The sequence below is a fragment of the Maniola jurtina genome, chromosome 23 (assembly GCF_905333055.1).
Source record: "Maniola jurtina chromosome 23, ilManJurt1.1, whole genome shotgun sequence".
Lineage (NCBI taxonomy): Eukaryota > Metazoa > Arthropoda > Insecta > Lepidoptera > Nymphalidae > Maniola > Maniola jurtina.
In genome coordinates, this window is record NC_060051.1 from 8,244,224 (window position 1) to 8,264,480 (window position 20,257).

A 20,257-nucleotide genomic window follows, 5' to 3' on the forward strand; every position below is an offset into this window, starting at 1 on the left:
CACGTCTATTACTATTTCTTTGTAAACCCAAGTATTTTTCCCAGTGTACTAAAATTCATTATATTATTCTGTGTAAAAACAATTTTATTTTTTTAAAAACCCTGTCGGATTTTCCGTCGTAACAGTACGTTTCGTGCGCGTGCGCTAGTGTGGATCAACCTTTAGCTGTAGGCCTACTAAGCCTAATAGTGGCATTTCTCAGACACCAATGAAGAGTTAATGATGCAAACCGCTCGAGGCTCAATCGGTATGTATGTGAGTACGTTGGTGCATTCCAGGTCACTACAAGTTAATTAAAACTACCGTACCTTCCCGAGGTTAGGAATTTGATGATTTATCCTAACTAGGTACCTTATTTATGACGCCCGCGACTTCGTTCTCTTGGATTTAGGTTTTTAAAAATCCCGAAGGAACTCTTTGATTTTCCGGGATAAAAAGTAACCTAGGTACGTGTTAATCCAGTGTATAATCTATCTCTATTCCGAATTTCCGCTAAATCCGTTCAGAAGTTTTTGCGTGAAAGAGTAACAAACATCTATTACAAAATACAAACTTTCGCGTTTATAATGTTAGTAGTATGTAAAGGTGATATATAATTACCTCAACTTAAAACTAAGGCTACGAGGGTTACAACTGCGCCCTGGTCTGAGAAGAAGCTCGCAGCAAACCCAGCCTTCTCCAGATAATAATGTTTGTAATCCTAGATTAGTTTAAGATGGCCGCACGCAGCGTCAGGTAGCGCATTTTATAGAAACGTAATGGCGTCTATTAATACACAGTGAAAAGTCAACCGGCCAGCGAGTCATCCGAATAAGCCCCATACGCACTACTGTTACGACTTTTCTGTTTATTTAAGAGGGCTCTCTCCGTCACTCGTTTCATACAATCGTAGTTCCAATTTCATTTGAATATTAAGCAACCAAAGTCCATGAAGTTTTGCAGACATATTCTAGAAACTAATATCTATGTCTGTGGTTTTCCAGATTTCTGTTAAAATATTCGGTTTCAAAGTTACGCGGTCTTAAAAATTTTCATACAAATCTTTGAGCTCCTGTAATTTTAAAACTACATATTTTTAGAAAAATCTAAAACACCACAGACACAGATATTAGTTTCTAGAATATGTCTGCAAAATTTCATGGACTTTGGTTGCTTAATATTCAAATGAAATTGGAACTACGATTGTATGAAACGAGTGGAAACGAATGACGGAGAGAGCCCTGTTAAGAGTACGCGTCAGTGGTATTAAATAGATCACATCCTTCACTTTATAAATAAACCGTCAACAAGTCGATCCGTTGTTCCGTTACGACGTGATTGAAGAACAAATTTAAACAAATACATAGTATTATTACGTCTGTCGTACGGTTTTTACTCCGATGTAATGTGGATGTGTGAAACAATGACCTGCTATAGCATCAGCGAACCAAGGCTACAGGAACTAGATATTTACATCACTATATCAGTATCACTCAGCTCAGTGAACCACGGATTCTATCTATTTACATCATCATCAGCATTGCATTCATATTTGTAACGTACCGATCAATTCAGATATTCGCCGTATGCCTAATGCCTATAGATCAAAGCGCAAGTATTGTGTACCAAAGTTCAACCCACTTCCAGAAACAAACGATCACATTCTCCACAGTGCGCGTGCACCCTCCTATTCCATTTTCTCAGCGTGTTTTCGTTTGATGGTGGAAAAATAGGGTGTCGGGTGTCGCGTTTCGTAATTTATTGGAACGCGGTATATTTAGAGTAGAATGTATTGTTTTTTGAAATATTAGCATTTTAAAGGATTTTTCGAATCCTCAATTGCAACAGTTAGCGAATGGACGAAAATCTGAACGTTCAAACCCAACCCGTTGCATTATTGTATGGCGATCGACGAATGTGACATATGGAACGGATGAAAATCCGAACGCTCAAACCCAACCCCTTGCATAATAATAATTGTTATGGCAACTGACGTATGTGACGTATGGAACGGACGAAAATCCGAACGCTCAAACCCAACCCCTTGCATAATAATAATTGTTATGGCAACTGACGTATGTGACGTATGGAACGGACGAAAATCCGAACGCTCAAACCCAACCCCTTGCATAATAATAATTGTTATGGCAACTGACGTATGTGACGTATGGAACGGACGAAAATCCGAACGCTCAAACCCAACCCCTTGCATAATAATAATTGTTATGGCAACTGACGTATGTGAAGTATGGAACGGACGAAAATCCGAACGCTCAAACCCAACCCCTTGCATAATAATAATTGTTATGGCAACTGACGTATGTGACGTATGGAACGGACGAGAATCCGAACGCTCAAACCCAACCCCTTGCATAATAATAATTGTTATGGCAACTGACGTATGTGACGTATGGAACGGACGAAAATCCGAACGCTCAAACCCAACCCCTTGCATAATAATAATTGTTATGGCAACTGACGTATGTGAAGTATGGAACGGACGAAAATCCGAACGCTCAAACCCAACCCCTTGCATAATAATAATTGTTATGGCAACTGACGTATGTGACGTATGGAACGGACGAAAATCCGAACGCTCAAACCCAACCCGTTGCATTATTCTATGCCAATAATGCAACGGGTGGGGTTTCATCATAGAATTAGTATGTGGATATTTAAAGGTTAAATTAAGGTTTATAATTTTTCTTTGGATTACTTAAAAGTTATAACTGTGTTTGATTGATAGTTATGTAGGTAAACAGTCTTGGAATTTAGGGTACCTAGATTTAACGTAAAAGGTTAAAACACGTTAGATGCCAAACGGCTTACTTAACAAGTGTAAATTAAAAATTTATAACACCCCCGACGATCCAAAGTATCTGAGTTTTCCAAAACATCATTTTCAAATAAATAATTATGTATTTAGGCAACGTCCATCTTGACAGCTTGACATTTGTCAATTGACATAACATTATGAACCTAACGGTTATCTAACCTTTCTCTACAAGAAAACTAGAAAAGAGCTGATAACTCTTAAACGGCTGAACCAATTTTTTTAGATTATAGCTAAGAACACTCTCGATCAAGCCACCTTTCAAACAAAAAAAACTAAATTAAAATCGGTTCATTCGTTTAGGCGCTACGATGCCACAGACAGATACACAGATACACAGACACACAGATACACACGTCAAACTTATAACACCCCTCTTTTTGGGTCGGGGGTTAAAAATACAGAAGTTTAAGTGGTACGTACGTTGAGTGGTTATCTGGTTTAGCAGATTATAGCAACTCAAGCTTTTGGTTCCTTTGTTAGATTTGATTTTAATTTGTTTTAGATTTAATTTTTTTTTTAACTTTAATTAGATTTAAGTTTACAATGGACCCCCGGTAATCCGGCCCCTATCTAATCCGGCACCTCCTGTAATCCGACATGTCTATTATTATTGAATTTACTTAATTTGACATACAAAGTGAAGTATGATGTGTACTTCAGAGTATGTATAACATATAGAATATTATCATTGGATCTATTGTCGGATTACAAGATACTCTTTTGTAAAAAATTCCGGACTCAAGGGATCTTAGGCAGTACTCTATAATCCGACAAATTCGATAGTTCGACAATGTCCTGCAAAACGTTTGTCGGATTACCGGGGGTCCACTGTATTTTGTAGAATTACCTAACTTTAAAACCCAGCGTGCAAATGCGTTCAGATGTCCGTCAGTGTTTCCAAAATAATAAATTTCGTTGTTTACGTAGGTATATTCGGATTGGGCCGTGTGGGCGGAATGTGGCGTGAAATTCCGCACTGTACGGAACGACTCGGTTAGTATCATCTGGATTCTGGATTTGCTAAGTCATTGGCTACTGGAAATAAATACCTTGTTAGACTAGACCAAGACGTAGCTAAAAAAAAATACTTACTTCCCCATACATATAATTAGTTATTGATTTCAACATACCTAGATAGCCCAGACGTAGCTAAAAAAAAGCAGCCAAGTGCGAGTCGGACTCGCGCAACGAGGGTTCCGGCCTGGACCTGTACATTATTAAACGGATTTTTATTTATTTTACGCCTAACAGTTTTTGATTTATCGTGCAAAATGTCGGAAAAATACCCGAGTACGGAACCCTCGGTGCGCGAGGCTTGCACTTGGCTGGTGTTTTTGCAATGGGATTTATTTAGCAACAAGGATCGCAGAGGACTTCGTGTGTCGGTGTTAGCTGGCGGGCGTGCTCTGCCTTTTTGGAGTGTTTTTTTTTTTTGTTAAAACTGACTGGAAAGCGCTCCTAAGGGGGTGCCGTGCGTGTGTCGGTGAGCGCCGGCACGGAAGGGGTCCATACTTGTATAGTTTAAATAACTTGTTACAAATAACTACAAACTTGACATTGGCTAATCTTTGTAAAGCCAGACAAGAGAGAAAAAAAAAAGGATCGCAGAAATAACAACACAGCAACATAAGATGAGGTATTAGAGATAATAAACGTAACCTTTTCCCCAGTAACACGAAGCTAGATCGCTAGCCAGTGATATGGTACCTACTTCCGAATAAGGGAATCCAACATACCAGTTGCAAGTGAAAACTAGATGAACGTGTGCAAGACAACGCGATATAGGAAAAGTAGAGATGGTACATTTCACAGATAGCATATGAAAAATCACTTTAAATACCTTTTCATATAATGAAAAATGGCCAAGTGCGAGTCAGACTCGCGCAACAAGGGTTCCGGGCTTGACCTGTACATTATTAAACGGATTTTTATTTAATTTTACGCCTAACAGTTTTTGATTTATCGTGCAAAATGTCGGGAAAATACCCGAGTACCTACGGAACCCTCGGTGCGCGAGTCTGTCTCGCACTTGGCCGGTGTTTTTGCAATGGAATTTATTTAGCAACAAGGATCGCTGAAATAACAACACAGCAACAAAAGATGAGGAATTAGAGATAATAAACGTAACCTTTTCCCCAGTAACACGAAGCCAGATCGCTAGCCAGTGATATGGTACCTACTTCCGAATAAGGGAATCCAACATACCAGTTGCAAGTGAAAACTAGATGAACGTGTGCAAGACAACGCAATATAGGAAAAGTAGAGATGTAATATTTCACAGATAGCATATGAAAAATCACTTTAAATACCTTTTCATATAATGAAAAATGGCCAAGTGCGAGTCAAACTCGCGCACTGAGGGTTCTGTACTCGGGTATTTTTCCAACATTTTGCACGATAAATCAAAAACTATTATACATAAAAATAAATAAAAACCTGTTTTAGAATGTACAGGTAAAGCCCTTTCATATGATATCCCACTTGGTATAGCCCGGTCACTACGGTCATCGACCCGAGCTAAAAAGCGTGCGAATGAGAACACTCGCAAGTCGCATCACTGCGTGTTAGAAAGGAAAAATATAACATCTAGTTCAGTAAATGTAGAAAACAACCTGCGAAATATCAGCGCTATTAATTTTGATCATGATTCCTTGTTAAAGTAATGTATCATCTCATCAATCATAAAAAAAAACATTTTCCGTGACCAAGTGTAAATTAAAATTTATAACACCCCCGACAAGTGTAGGTTACAGTAACTAGAAAAGAGCTGATAACTTTCAAACGGCTGAACCGATTTTCTTGGATTATAGCTAAGAACACTCTCGATCAAGCCACCTTTCAAACAAAAAAAACTAAATTAATATCGGTTCATTAGTTTAGGAGCTACGATGCCACAGATAGATACACAGATACACACGTCAAACTTATAACACCCCTCTTTTTGGGTCGGGGTTAAAAATCGCTGTGACGAAAAATATAATCATTTATTCTCACCAAATGAAAATGATTTCACATTAGCAATCGTGCCCATCTCTATAGAAAAGCCAGTGATAGTGAGACGTGCAAATTGAAATGCAAAAAAAGTAGAATGCAAAACGCGTCTACACGCTTTCGCACAAATTAGAGTAATTGTCATTTAATTGTGCGCGGAAATGATTTGACCGTATCAATGGTATCAATGTCATCTTTGGTATGAAAATCGGACTGATGCGAGTTGAACTCGTGAAGGGTTCCGTACCATCAAAGATTAGTTATTTCATCATCATCATCATCATCAGCCTGTGGACGCCCACTGTTGGACATAGGCCTTCCCTAAAGAGCGCCACCACACCCGGTCCTCAGCATTCCTCATCCAGCCACTTCCCGCCAGCCGCTTTATATCGTCGGTCCGTCGTGCTGGAGGGCGTCCCACACTACTCTTGCTTAACCCATTATAGCCTGAATTATTTTAAGGTCTCAGAATTGAGTTTTTCATTGATATGTTGTTATTATGGACCCTATTAGTCAGATCTAATCATCAGAATTTTGGTGCAAGTCTTACTTCTGGAAATAACCATGGATGCTGCATGGCACCGCTAGGCTCCTACCGTGTCTTTTCATGTCTCATAAATGTCTCATAAATTTCTTATAACTGATTGTTACCAAAATGTTCTACCACAATTTGGTAAGAATTATTAAGGTATTAACTCTTGTATAGTTCAAGGTTCAAAATTGATTAAAAGATCCAATATATTACATGAACATTTACATATATTTCCATAAAATTACATATTATTTGTAGGAAGCTTGTAGGTTGCAGGGTGCACAGAGCCCCACGATGCATTTATTGCACTGTAATCTAGTCTGACTGACAATACTGTTACCCACACTTGCGACATGACTCGCTGGGTACCAATAAATGATTTTTGCTGTCATAACATTTGCTGTCAGACCCGATTGCCAGTATTTTTTAGATGGTTTTGCTTGGTGTTTGAAGCTGATAGACGGCCACCACGTCGTGGCGTATTTTTTAACTGAAATAGGTATGAACAGATGTAGAGCCTAGCACCACTTCACATCTAGCATTGAATTGCCGACCAGTGGGATTATTTATGAAACCACCCTCATCTTTGTCAGATGGGATTATAGGGTCTGGAGCTTCAATTTATAGCAATTGAGGCTTGAGTTCATGGTCTTCTTCTAGTATAGCAAGTGCCTCATGTAATGTACAATCTCGAATGAAACAAAAAAGCCATTACATAAGGAATAACCAAAGAAAAGACATAAATTAGATTTTTAGTATACACAATAAAAAGACAACATAATGACCTAGCGGTGCCGTACGGCATCCATATCTTTTAACATGCTATGATCCAAACAATAAAACAAAATACGATAGTTTTATGATATGAACAAGTCAATGCAAGGTTAGGCATCAAGTGTAAATGCATAAAAGTATTACATTACTCAAAATGAAAAAATTATGATCCCCTTACTGGAATGTTGCATCCATTATTGGCAGCAATTTCACATCACTTGATTTACAGGTGCTCGTGCAGGTCACAAAAAACTTATGGGACAAAACAAAGTAAATGGAGTAATGGCTATGTCCCTCTAGCATGGCATTGACAACAAACCACTTGACTTCACCTCTTATTACAAGGACAGGGCCCGACAATTTAAACATACGAAATTGGGTGCCATATGGCACCGCTAGGCTATAATGGGTTAAACACGGTCTCCACTCAAGGACTTTCCGGCTCCAACGGCCATGCCTCTACGAAAGGCATGGCCTGCCCACTGCCACTTCAGCTTGCTAATAGTTTGGGCTATATCAGTGACCTTATCTCTGGTACAAGATAGCATTATGTAGTTAGCGACAGGTCGAGATGGCAATTGGGGTATGAAGCGGGATGACACCCCGCTAACCCTCACTGTACCTGCACCGGGGTTAGCGCCGGGGGCTATGCGGGTGTGCGAGGCGTCCCCATCCTGATTGCCATCTCGACCTGTCGCGATTTTAATTTTTTTAATTTGCATGACGGCCATTACGAAATTCGCCATCTTGGTTTTTTATTCAAAATAAAAAAACCAAGATGGCGAACTTCAAATTACTCGACGAACTCTAAAACTACTAAACCGATTTTAATAATTCTTTCATCATTAAGAAGCTATTTTATCCAGAAGTAACATAGGCATAATTGCATATCGCACCTTTAGAATTATAGAGACCTAATTAAAAATTTTAGGAGTTTGAGTGATAAAATGACTTTAGAAGTTTAAGTACCGCGTAGCGCGTCACTGCCGCGCGTCGCAGCTGGAGAGAATATCGTGCGGGGCGCTGCCGCGACGCGCAGTTCAGCTGCAGTTCAGTTCGAGTGCGTGGGCACCTTAAATGACCATTTCCATCAACTCATAATAAAATGAAATAGAGAGAAAGAGACAATAGGTAATTTTATTATGAGTCGATGGAAATGGTCATTTAAAGTCATTTTATCACTGAAACTTGTAATCCTAAAATTTTGAGGTATCGCGGATGAAGTCGCGAGCAAAAGCTAGTAGTTAAATAAATAAAGTAACAGTATTTCAGTATAATATTTATCCATTATTAAATGAGCCGATACAGACAGACACGCACATAATTGGTAATTATAGTCCAAATAATCGCGACATGTAAGTACATAATACATAGTCAATATGTACTACAGCCGCTTTACCAGTTTTTGTCGTCCTAATGCTTTCCCGGTATTGAATTTATGAATTTAGTTCCGTCTGTTTAGACAATTGTCGTTAACAGGGCTCTCCCCGTCACTTACTCCATACAGTCGTAGTTCCAATTTCATTTGAATATTAAGCAGCCAAAGTCCATGAAATTTTGCAAAAATATTCTAGAAATTAATATCTGTGCCTGTGGTGTTTTAGATTTTTCTAAAAATATGTAGTTTTAAAATTACAGGGAGTCAAAGATTTTTATGTGAATATTTTAACATAAATCTGGAAAACCACAGACAATAGATATTAGTTTCTAGAATATGTCTGCAAAATTTCATGGACTTTGGTTGCTTAATATTCAAATAAATTTGGAACTACGTTTGTATGAAGCGAGTGACGGAGAGACCCCTCTTAATTTCAGAAGGTATGAGCTAAACTCTTAATGATCCTTTCTTTTAGGGTTCCTTCCTTTTTACGTAAAAACTTACGGACAGATATGGCTAGGAATGGAGTTAGCTTATATCCTGATTCAACACATACACTACTTTCTATCCCGGAAAATCAAAGATTTTCCACAAGATTTTTAAAAACTGTAACGAAGTTAGTTTCCAAAGAGAGAACTAGATGGCGCCACTTGTTCGATAAGTCGCGGGATTACTATGTATCGCTCGTTATATAAAGCCATGTGGAAACCTATGTTCGATGCCTAGTCCACCACTCGACTGTGTACGGATCACCGGACCTTTCGAGACACTAGGGACATATATACTGGCTAACAGTGTACGTAGTGGCAGACGGAATACCGGCACCACTTTACGGACGGTTACCAGTACAGTACCTCTATCTTGTAAATCTATCTTGTAAATCTATCTTGCAATCAAATACACTACGTCTCAACTCTCGACGCGTTTTTCTCTCTACATCGCTCCCTGACTCTACAAAACCTAAATCCACGCGTACGAAGTCGCGGGTATCAGCTAGTAATGGATAAATCTATCTCCTTCTCTATTCTCACTATGTTTTTTTTCGCTAAAAATCGTGATTTGATAAGACTCCTTAAATAACAACTGTAAATTAAAAATTTATAACACCCCCGACAAGTGAAGGTTACACAGTAACTAGAAAAGAGCTGATAACTTTCAAACGGCTGAACTGATTTTATTGGACTATAGCTAAGAACACTCTCGATCATGCCACCTGCACCTTTCAAACAAAAAAAAACTAAAAAATCGATTCATTGTTTAGGAGCTACGATGCCACAGACAGATACACAGATACACACGTCAAACTTATAACACCCCTCTTTTTTGGTCGGGGGTTAGAAATCATAAAACTAAATTGCTTAAGTTAACTCTAATTAATTTGTCACATTTAACCGACCTAGTTAAACCCAGCACGGGTTTAGTTCAAAGAGAGTTGTGGGTAATTTAAATCACTATGCCGGAATGGTATCCCAACATCTCACCTGGTTGCTCTCGCTTGGCACGCCGCCCTGGGTAAATTTAAACCAGTATGAAGGGTAAAGGGTAACAAATACATTTAGTATTTGGACCATTCATTACAGATACCAAGTAGGCATTTATGTCTTGTATGAAACTGTCAAGAAAAATGGAGCAAGTGCGAGTCAGAATCGCGCAACGAGGGTTCCGTACTCGGGTATTTTTTCCGACATTTCGCACGATAAATAAAAACCATTATGTACATAAAAATAAATAAAAATCTGTTTTAGAATGTACAGGTACACTTGCATATGATACCCCACTTGGATTAGTTATCTTACTTTTGAAATTGAAATACTAATTATTATTATTAATATTTTTTCATTTTAATTTTTTTTTTTGTGATGTAACTACGAATTGACGGTTTTCGGATTTTTTCTTTTACTTGTGCTATAAGACCTAGGTAGGACCTGCCAAGTATCATGATTCTAGGTCAACGGGAAGTACCCTGTAGGTTTTCTTGACAGACACGGCAGACGGACAGACGGACAGACAGACAGACAACAAAGTGATCATATAAGGGTTGCGTTTTTCCTTTTGAGGTACGGAACCCTAAAAACTAATGAAATATAATCACGTCTTGTTTTAACGCTGAAGGAAAACATCGTGAGGAAACCTGCATGCCTGAGTAGTTCAATCAATAACATCAGACTCTGAATGACTGGCGATTGCCTGAATGAATGATAATTTTCTAAATGCTCTAATTTTTATGCTGGTGTTTTCAACAATGGGAATGATGAATATAACAGGTTTATTGTTCCTATTCTTTGGTAGGTACTAAACCACTTTTGCAGCCTCATAAACATAAACCAACATAAACAATCACACATACTTTAGCCTACCTAAAACGCGCGAGTGAGCCGAATAACCATCGTATACCTACATCAATGCGAATAACCCATTCCAATTTCAGCACCCACTTAAGATTTCAACGTTGGTTCAACACCCTAAATCCAGGATAATTCGTGTTTATTCGCAATGTGTCAAAATTTTCCAAGAAAAAAAACTTTTTTTGACAGCAAAGTTTTTCACTACTCATACTTAATATTATAATAATCACTAAATGTGAAAGTGCGTTTGTTTGTTGTTATATTGGTAACTAGCTTATACGCAGGACTTCGTCCGCGTTAACTTCACAAATTTGAAACCCCTATTTTACCCCCTTAGGAGTCGAATTTTCAAAAATCCTTGAAGGATGTCGTTCTCGGATGTCTACGTTATAATAACTATCTACATGCCTGCCCAATCTGTCCAATAGATTCAGCTGTGCATTGTTAGATTAGTCAGCCAGTCAGTCAGTTATGAAGGTTATATTAACTAAAAAAGAGCTCATAACTTTCAAACGGCTGAACCGATTTTCTTGGATTATAGCTAAGAACACTCTCGATCAAGCCACCTTTCAAACAAAAAAAACTATATTAAAATCGGTTCATTAGTTTAGGAGCTACGATGCCACAGACAGATACACACGTCAAACTTATAACACGCCTCTTTTTGGGTCGGGGCTTAAAAACGCGCGAGCGCGAACAAAATTTCCCATTTCGATTTTGATTTCAGCACCCACTTCCCACATAAGTGCATTTCAAAGTGGGTTCAACACCCTAAATCCGGGGTAATTCGTGTTTATTCGCGAGTGCAACACTGACGCACCTGCAAAGATGCTCCGTGGCTAATTTTACCGCTGTTATGTCACGACAATGCATAGCTGGCTATAGAGTATAGCATTTCTAGTTGTTTCCGGGCTGCATTTCGCTTTATTCAGGGATTGTAATGAATGAACCAATTCCTATCCATTATTTATAAGTTTCTCATTTATTTAATTACTAGCTGATGCCCGCGACTTCGTTCGCGTGGATGTAGGTTTTTAAAATTCCCGTGGGAACTCTTTGATTTTCCGGGATAAAAAGTAGCCTATGTGCTAATCCAGGGTATAATCTATCTCCATTCTAAATTTCAGCCCAATCCGTCCAGTAGTTTTTGCGTGAAGGAGTAACAAACATACACACACACACACACACACACACACACACACATACAAACTTTCTCCTTTATAATATTACTAGTGTGATCACATTTTACCCTATTTTTAAAAAAATGTTCACATAACTAAAATAACAAAAAAAAAAAAAAACAGAAACAACAAACGATAAAATAACAAAACCAACCGAAAAGATAACAGAAACACAGAAAAAATAACAGAAATAACAAAAAATAAGATAACAGAACAACAAAATAAATAAATAACAGAAACAAAAGAGAAATAAAATAACAAAACAACAGAAAAAAAAAGAAAAAACATTGCTGTAACATCATTATTTATACATCCAATATGAAACTAAAATGCACTATCAAATACTAATTGGGAATGGTAATACGTGTTACTCGTAGTCTATACTAATATTATAAAGAGGAAACCTTTGTATTTTTGTATGTTTGTATTGAATAGGCTCAAAAACTACTGAACCGATTTCAAAATTTCTTTTACCATTACTTAAAGGGATTCTTCCGAATCCGTATCTATACTAATATTATAAAGAGGAAACCTTTGTATTTTTGTATGTTTGTATTGAATAGGCTCAAAAACTACTGAACCGATTTCAAAATTTCTTTTACCCTTACTTAGAGGGATTCTTCCGAATCCGTATAGGCTATGTTTTATCCCGGAAAATAGATAGGATTTTTCGTGGTAGTGTCCACCCGTGCGAAGCCGGGGCGGGTCGCTAGTATTACAATAATTTGCTTATCCATTATTATTATTAGCATTGATGTAGGATAGTAAGTATAGATGAAAGCTCGAATAAAATAACATCGCTCAAGTGGCCAGGTTTGCAGTTTGCACTGGTGACTTCCAACGTCATGGTTTGCAGTTTGCACACACACTTGAAACTTGAAAATACTAATTATTTTCATGAAATTTTAATTTTTTCCCTCTGATGTAACCAAAAAATCACGGTTTTCGGATTTTTTCCCCTTACGTGTGCTATAAGACCTACCTACTTGCCAAACATGATTCTAGGTCAACAGGAAATTATAGGTTTCTTGACAGACACGACAGACACGATGAAGTGATATAAGGGTTCCTCTTTACCTTTTGAGGTACGGATTACGGAACCCTAAAAATATTAAAATACACCTAAGTTAATAGTAGTAATGGACTAACGTAGACGGATTGGGCTGAAATTTAGAATGGAGATAGATAATATCCTGGATTAGCACATAGGCTATTTTTTATCCCGGAAAACCAAAGAGTTCCCACGGGATTTCGAAAACCTAAATCCACGCGGACGAAGTCGCGGGCGTCAGCTAGTATTACAATAATTTGCTGATGTTTAGATAGTCCATCTTTATTGGCATTCTATTAATATGCTGATCAAAGGTGGATTGAGAATGACCTAGATAGCGACTGTATTGGTAGAGCCAGAGGAACGCTGTCTCAATGATTACATACCTAAGTCATCTTATTTTAGGGTTCCGTACCCGATAGGTGCCAACGGGACCCTATTACTAAATTAAAAGCCCCCGCTGTCAGTCCGTCTGTCAGCGGACTGTATCTCATGAACCGTAATCGGTAGAGAGTTGAAATTTTCGCAGGATGCTTTTTTTTCGACTGCGGAAGGATGCGTAAAAATACGAATGGGTGCGAACGCGTACGTACGTTTTGTTTTGGGGCTACTTCGGATCGTATTCGTGTTTTTATGTACGTGTATTTTCACGAATCACGAAAACAAACAGAATACGAATGAATGCACCACCCTAAGGGTCTGAAGGAACCCATTAGCAGTGGCGTGCAATTCATAGAGGCATAACAGCACTGCTTACCCTAGTTGTAATAAATCAATGCTTATTTTTCATTATGACCTGCCAGAAAATATGTTGTGGAGTAGATGCATACCCTGGCTTCAAATTCTGTGCACGCCACTGTCCATTAGGTACCTACCTAAGGGCCCTAAGGAATCTACATGTAACCAACTTTGTAAATAGTTTCGTGAGTCAGTAGTGTAGATATTTGGCTTTCAGTACACAAAAGATAAATTATTTCAAAAGTTAATTATTTTTTAAACTTTGCAAAGGTTTGTTTGGAATCTGGAATGCAATAAAATGCAAGCAATATTAGGTTCCTTGTCAAACTGAATGGGTTCATTATGGATCATTATTCGTTGAGGCGATATTGTAATTTGTAAGGCGAATGGACAGACTAATGGCAAATGATGGATGGAGTTCTGTTAAAACCAGTTTCATTAAAGTGAAGCCAGATTGCTTAACCTTGCTATAATCGTAATAGTCGTGATAGTCTAGTGGTTAAGACCTTGGTCTCTTAGTCGGGGGTCTGGGGTTTGATCCTGGGCACGCAACTTAAACTTTTCGGAATTATGTGCGTTCTCAAGTCAAAATAATTTATTCAAAGTAGGTACTATTGTTCACCTTTTGTTTGTCAGATTTGTTAGATGTGAAAGATGATAATATCTATAATCAGAGCCTCAATAGCTCAACCGGTAAAGGAGTGGACTGAAAACCGAAAAGGTCGACGGTTCAAACCTCGCCCGTTGCACTATTGTCGTACCTACTACTAGCACAAGCCTGACGCTTAGTTGGAGAGGAAAGAGGAAAGTTGTCTATAGCATTACTTTAGTCTGTGGACAAAGTTAACACAAAGGCTTTCGTTATCATAACATTGAGTGACGGCACAAAGGCTGAATCATTTCAAGTTATTGACATTGTTTCATTTAAGCGTGGCATACTTATAGGGCTTAAAGATAATTTGGCGTCCCCTGAAATGAACTCTGGACCTGCGCAGTGGGTGATTTATCAAAAACAATATTTAATTTTTAATTTAATTTGACGTAATTTTTAAGTTAAATCGATAATTTAAAATGGTTAGCAAACTTAAAAAAAACGGCCAAGTGCGAGTCGGACTCCCGCAGCGAGGGTTCTGTACTCGGGTATTTTTTTCGACATTTTGCACGATCAAAAACTATTATGCATATAAATAAATAAAAATCGGTTTTAGAATGTACACGTAAAGCCCTTTCATATGATACCCCACTTGGTAAAGTTATCTAACATTGAAAATTTAAACACATTTTAATTTTTTTTAATGATGTACCACAAATTCACGTTTTTCGGATTTATTCCTTTACTTGTGCTATAAGACCTACCTACCTGCCTTTCATGATTGTCAACGGGAAGTACCCTATAGGTTTTCTTGACAGACACGACGGACGGACGGACAGACAGACAGACAACAGAGTGATCCTATAAGGGTTCCGTTTTTCCTTTTGAGGTACGGAACCCTAAAAATAACAGCGGACGTGGATTTTACGAAATTTGTAAGACACTCTGTATCCTAAGTTAAGTCTAACTCCTAAGTTTTTTTTTGACATAGGTTTCATCCCAATTCTAGCAATGCTAGTCACATAGTAACGCTGTTTATTATGATCGCGGCTGAGTTGTTATGGTTTGGCACACGTCCCTAAAAGTTCTGTTGCTATGACTCATTGAGATAGATGATTATAATAATTATTACGATGTCTCCATCTATTTCATGGGCTTAGAATAATAACCACTGGTAGAAGGGCTTAAAGGTGCCCACGCACTCGAACTGAACTGCAGCTGAACTGCGCGTCGCGTCAGCGCCCCGCACGATATTCTCTCCAGCCGCGACGCGCGGCAGTGACGTAAGCGCGTCGCGGCTGGAGAGAATATCGTGCAGGGCGCTGACGCGACGCGCAGTTCAGTTGCAGTTCAGTTCAAGTGCGTGGGCACCCTAAGTATGGCCAGGTGATCACGATCACTGGTTCAATTTTGGATTTCTAGAGTTCCGTAGCTCAAAAGGAAAAACGGAACCCTTATAGGATCACTTTGTTGTCTGTCCGTCGTGTCTGCCAGGAAAACCTATCGGGTACTTCCCGCTGACCTAAAATCATGAAAGGCAGGTAGGTAGGTCTTATAGCACAAGTAAAGGAATAAATCCGAAAACCGTGAATTTGTAGTTACATCATTAAAAAAAATTAAAATGTGTTTAAATTTTTAAAGTAACTATACCAAGTGGGGTATTATATGAAAGGGCTTTACTTGTTTATTCTAAAAAACAGATTTTTATTTATTTTTATGCATAATAGTTTTTGATTCATCGTGCAAAATGTCGAAAAAAATACCCGATTACGGAACCCTCGGTGCGCGAGTCCGACTCGCACTTAGCCGGTTTTTTTAATTAAATTTACTTGGTAAGAATTTTGAGGTAAGGAACCCTAAAAACTAAAAAGTACAGAATTTTGTAGTTACGATGGTACGGAACCCTCCGACTCGCACTTAACCGGTTTTTTGAACCGGCAATAATCGCATAATAACGGGCATGACCATTTAGTTCATGGACGGTACGCGATAGCGTGTGACAGAAATTGAATTAACTGTGAAAGTACGATTCAATTAACTTTTAAGCTTCCTTAGGATCATCGTGTAAGACGTTGAACCAAACCCAAATATTGAATTGGATATTCAATTCTATTGAATTATTTTAGGGGAGGGGGGGGGGGGGGGGGGGCACACATGAAAAAGGATGCCGGAAAAAGTAACTCTTATCCTATGGGGGGTATTATTGTTTAGAACTCATTGAGTAGAGTACAAATATATATTTTTTTTATTTAAAAAAATAAGGAAATGGGAGGCCATCAAAGTTGTCAGTTTTGGACCATTTTTGTGATGCGGGCTATCTCAAAAACTAAATTAGTTAGGAATATAAATTTTTGGAATACACTGTATTTAAGCAACAAATACTGAAAACAACGATTTATAAAATAGTTTGTAAGCTGTGACCAAAACAAACGAACATTTATTTGGTTTGTCTTTCCCGGTGCGGTGTATGAAATATTTCTCGAGCTCTAGCTCGGAAACGAAATATTTCATACACCCAAAATATGATGTTCATAATTTTCTACGGAACCCGAGAGCGAGGCCCGACTTGCACTTGACCAGGTTTTCTTTCTTTTTTTTTCCTTGTTGTTGTAATGTCATGTAAATGTTATCAAAGCGATATTTTGGGTTAAGTTATAATAAACAGTATGATTGTGATGCATGTATGTTTACAGGCCTAATTGAATCGCGGTCAATCGAGCCAATTGCCCACACGACAATAACCACCGAAATAACCAACTGCATTGTACACTTATAAGATGCATCTATAGTTTATACTTTTTAATTTACATGGCGACCATTTTGAAATTATTATTATTTTTTATTATGACGGCAATAGAAATAGCTACAAACATTACCGTTCATGAGATACAGCCCGCTGACATACATGCAGACAAACGGACAGACGGATAGACGGACAGCGGAGCCTTAGCAACAGGGTTCCATTGCCACCCTAAAAATTAGGCAAATATGTACAGAACCCTATAAATTAAAATTATGGAAATAGTTATCAATGAATCCAGATCAGTCAGTGGGCCCACCTAGTGGCAACTGGCAAACATCATTACAAGGTCATTTTCCATTTAAAAAAAAAACCGGCCAGGTGCGAGTCAGACTCGCGCACCGAGAGTTCCGTACTCGGGTATTTTTTCCGACATTTTTCAGGATAAATCAAAAACAATTTATGCTAAAAATAAAATAAAAATCTGTTTTAGAATGTACAGGTAGAGCCGTTTTATATGATACCCCACTTGGTATAGTTCTTACTTTGAAAATTGAAACACATTTAAATTTTTTTTTCCTGTGATGTAACCACAAATTTACGGTTTTCGGATTTATTCCTGTACTTGTGCTATAAGACATACCTACCTGCCAAGTTTCATGATTCTAGGTCAACAGGAAGTACCCTATAGGTTTTCTTGAGAGACACAACAGACGGACAGACGGACGGACGGACGGACAGACAGACAGACAAACAGACAGACAACAAAATGATCCTATAAGGGTTCCGTTTATCTTTTTGAGGTACGGAACTCTAAAAATAAGCAGAAAACGCGCAAAAACTATATTTAAACGTGATTTGAAAAGCGCGGAGAAAATTCTCTCGTTTTAAACAAAACACCTACTGGAGATTCTTGTTTTGAATCTCATCCAAATCGGTAAACATTAATTTTCTTGCCAACTTGTTAGATACATTATTAAATTTAATTTTACATGTTTTACACTAAGCTTATTTTGGGATGTGAAAAAAGATTTACTTAAAATCAAGTTTGAAAAAACCAGCCATGTGCGAGTCAGACTCGCGCACTGAGGGTTCCGTATTAACTAGTCGTATTTTTTCGACATTTTGCACGATAAATCAAAAACTTTTGTGCATAGAAATAAATACAAATCTGTTTTAGAATCTACAGGTAAAGCTCTCACATATAATACCCCACTTGGTATATTAATCTTACTTTGAAAGTGGAAAATATTAATTATTTGTTCACGAACACATATTTTTTTATTGATGGTGTAACCACAAATTCACAGTTTTCAGATTTTTTCCCCTTACTTGTGCTATAAGATCTACCTACCTAGTACCGGCCAAACACGATTTTAGGTCAACAGGAAGTACCTACCCTGTAGGTTTCTTGACAGACAACGATCCTACAAGGGTTCCTTTTGAGGTACAGAACCCTAAAAATTTTGTACTTACCTAATTACCTAGGAACCATCCTAGAACAGAATATGTGCTAAGTTTTCCATTGTGTAAAAAAACCACATAGTCATTATCAGCAGAGTTGGAAGTAATCCAGGGAATGTATTTACTATTTACTTCAGTAATGATTTGTTATCTGTCACTTAGTGCATCATATCAGTCCTTTACAGATAGGTTAATTATCCTTTTTAACCAACTTGTAAGCAAGGAAGAATATCTCAAAAAAACCGGTCAAGTGCGAGTCAGATTTGCACACAAAGGGTTCCATACCATCCTACAAGAAAAACACTTTTTATTTTTTGTGTTATGAAAATCAAGGGTTTTCGGATATTTCCCTTTATTTGTGTTATAAGACATAGTTACCTGCCAAACAAGATAAATGGGAAATGCTTTATAGGTTTTGATTCCCTTGACAGGTCTTGACAGACAGACAGACAACAAAGTAATCCTGTACAGGTTCCTTTTTTCTCTGTAGATATGGAATATATTGTAAGGCATATATTATGAGGAATTTGTGACCTTTTTGGGATAGCACATAATATTTATTGTTTATTTACCTGAGTAAGCATTTTGTTTATTTCTTTATACTATTACGTATTTACTAATTACTTAGTGTTAAATAGCCCAATATTCATATTAATATGTTCACACAAGCAAGTTGAGAAATTTAAATCCTAGAGATTTTGCTTTTCAGTCAAACCTTGAAAAATATTTCTTCTTGATTTATAAAAACTGAGTTAAAACCTAAAAACAAATAAAATCTACATAATTGGAATTAGGAACTGCTTATGTGAATCCTCAATTTTATCTTTTTAATTCAATAAAATTCAAAATTCAAAATATTTTTATTCAATTAGACTTTTACAAGTTCTTTTGAATCGTCAAAAGCATCTACCACTGGTTCGGAATGCTTTTCCTACCGAGAAGAACCAGCAAGAAACTCGGCGGTTGCTCCTTTCAAAGATTTGATAATAATAATAAATACAGTTGTTATATAAGTAGTGTAAGGTTATTTTTAAAAATTGATTTGAGTTGTCAAAAATAATATAAAATTATTAATTTATCTAATGCAGGTAGTTTGATAAAATCGATATTTGGCTCATTCGATGTCATACAATCTGTTACTAGGAGGCCAACAAGATTGAACTTGCATAAATACGGGTGTTTCGAAGGTTTTAGTTCAGTCTCCTTCTGAGATTCGGAGCGATATCGCATATTTTCGGTATTTGGATTGTGAACTGAATAATTAGATGTTGTGATAGCAATCACGCTCTAATTAAATTATTTATTTTGGCATTAGTTTGTTTAGATTAAAACTCTCGGATAACCTTACACATTAAACTTGTGTTTTTTGTGTTGGTAAATGAGAGGACATTCCAATAATTCCATAAAAATAATTAAATAATACCTGCTTTTCTGAGTGACGCCAATAATTCAGAAGCGGGACGTGTCTCACGTTGCCTTCATTTCGCTTTGGTATCTTTTTCAAAACAACCCACATTTGATAAATTTTTTTAATGAGTTCGGTGGTTTTGGTGATTAAAATTTTAAGTTTTTTTTAAAGAATTTAGTCTTTTGTGAAGTGGAAAGTAATTTGCAATAAGTGGTTCAGATTTTGTATACATCGAATGAGAAGTTAGT

At 37.5% G+C, this 20,257-nt stretch overlaps 1 protein-coding gene across 1 annotated transcript in view; it reads right to left on the reverse strand.

Annotated features, from left to right (window-relative positions):
* The window catches only part of LOC123877374 (LIM domain and actin-binding protein 1), a 37,117-nt gene that overhangs the window by 15,575 nt on the left and 1,285 nt on the right, over positions 1-20,257 (reverse strand). The gene's annotated exons all lie outside the window — the stretch shown is intronic.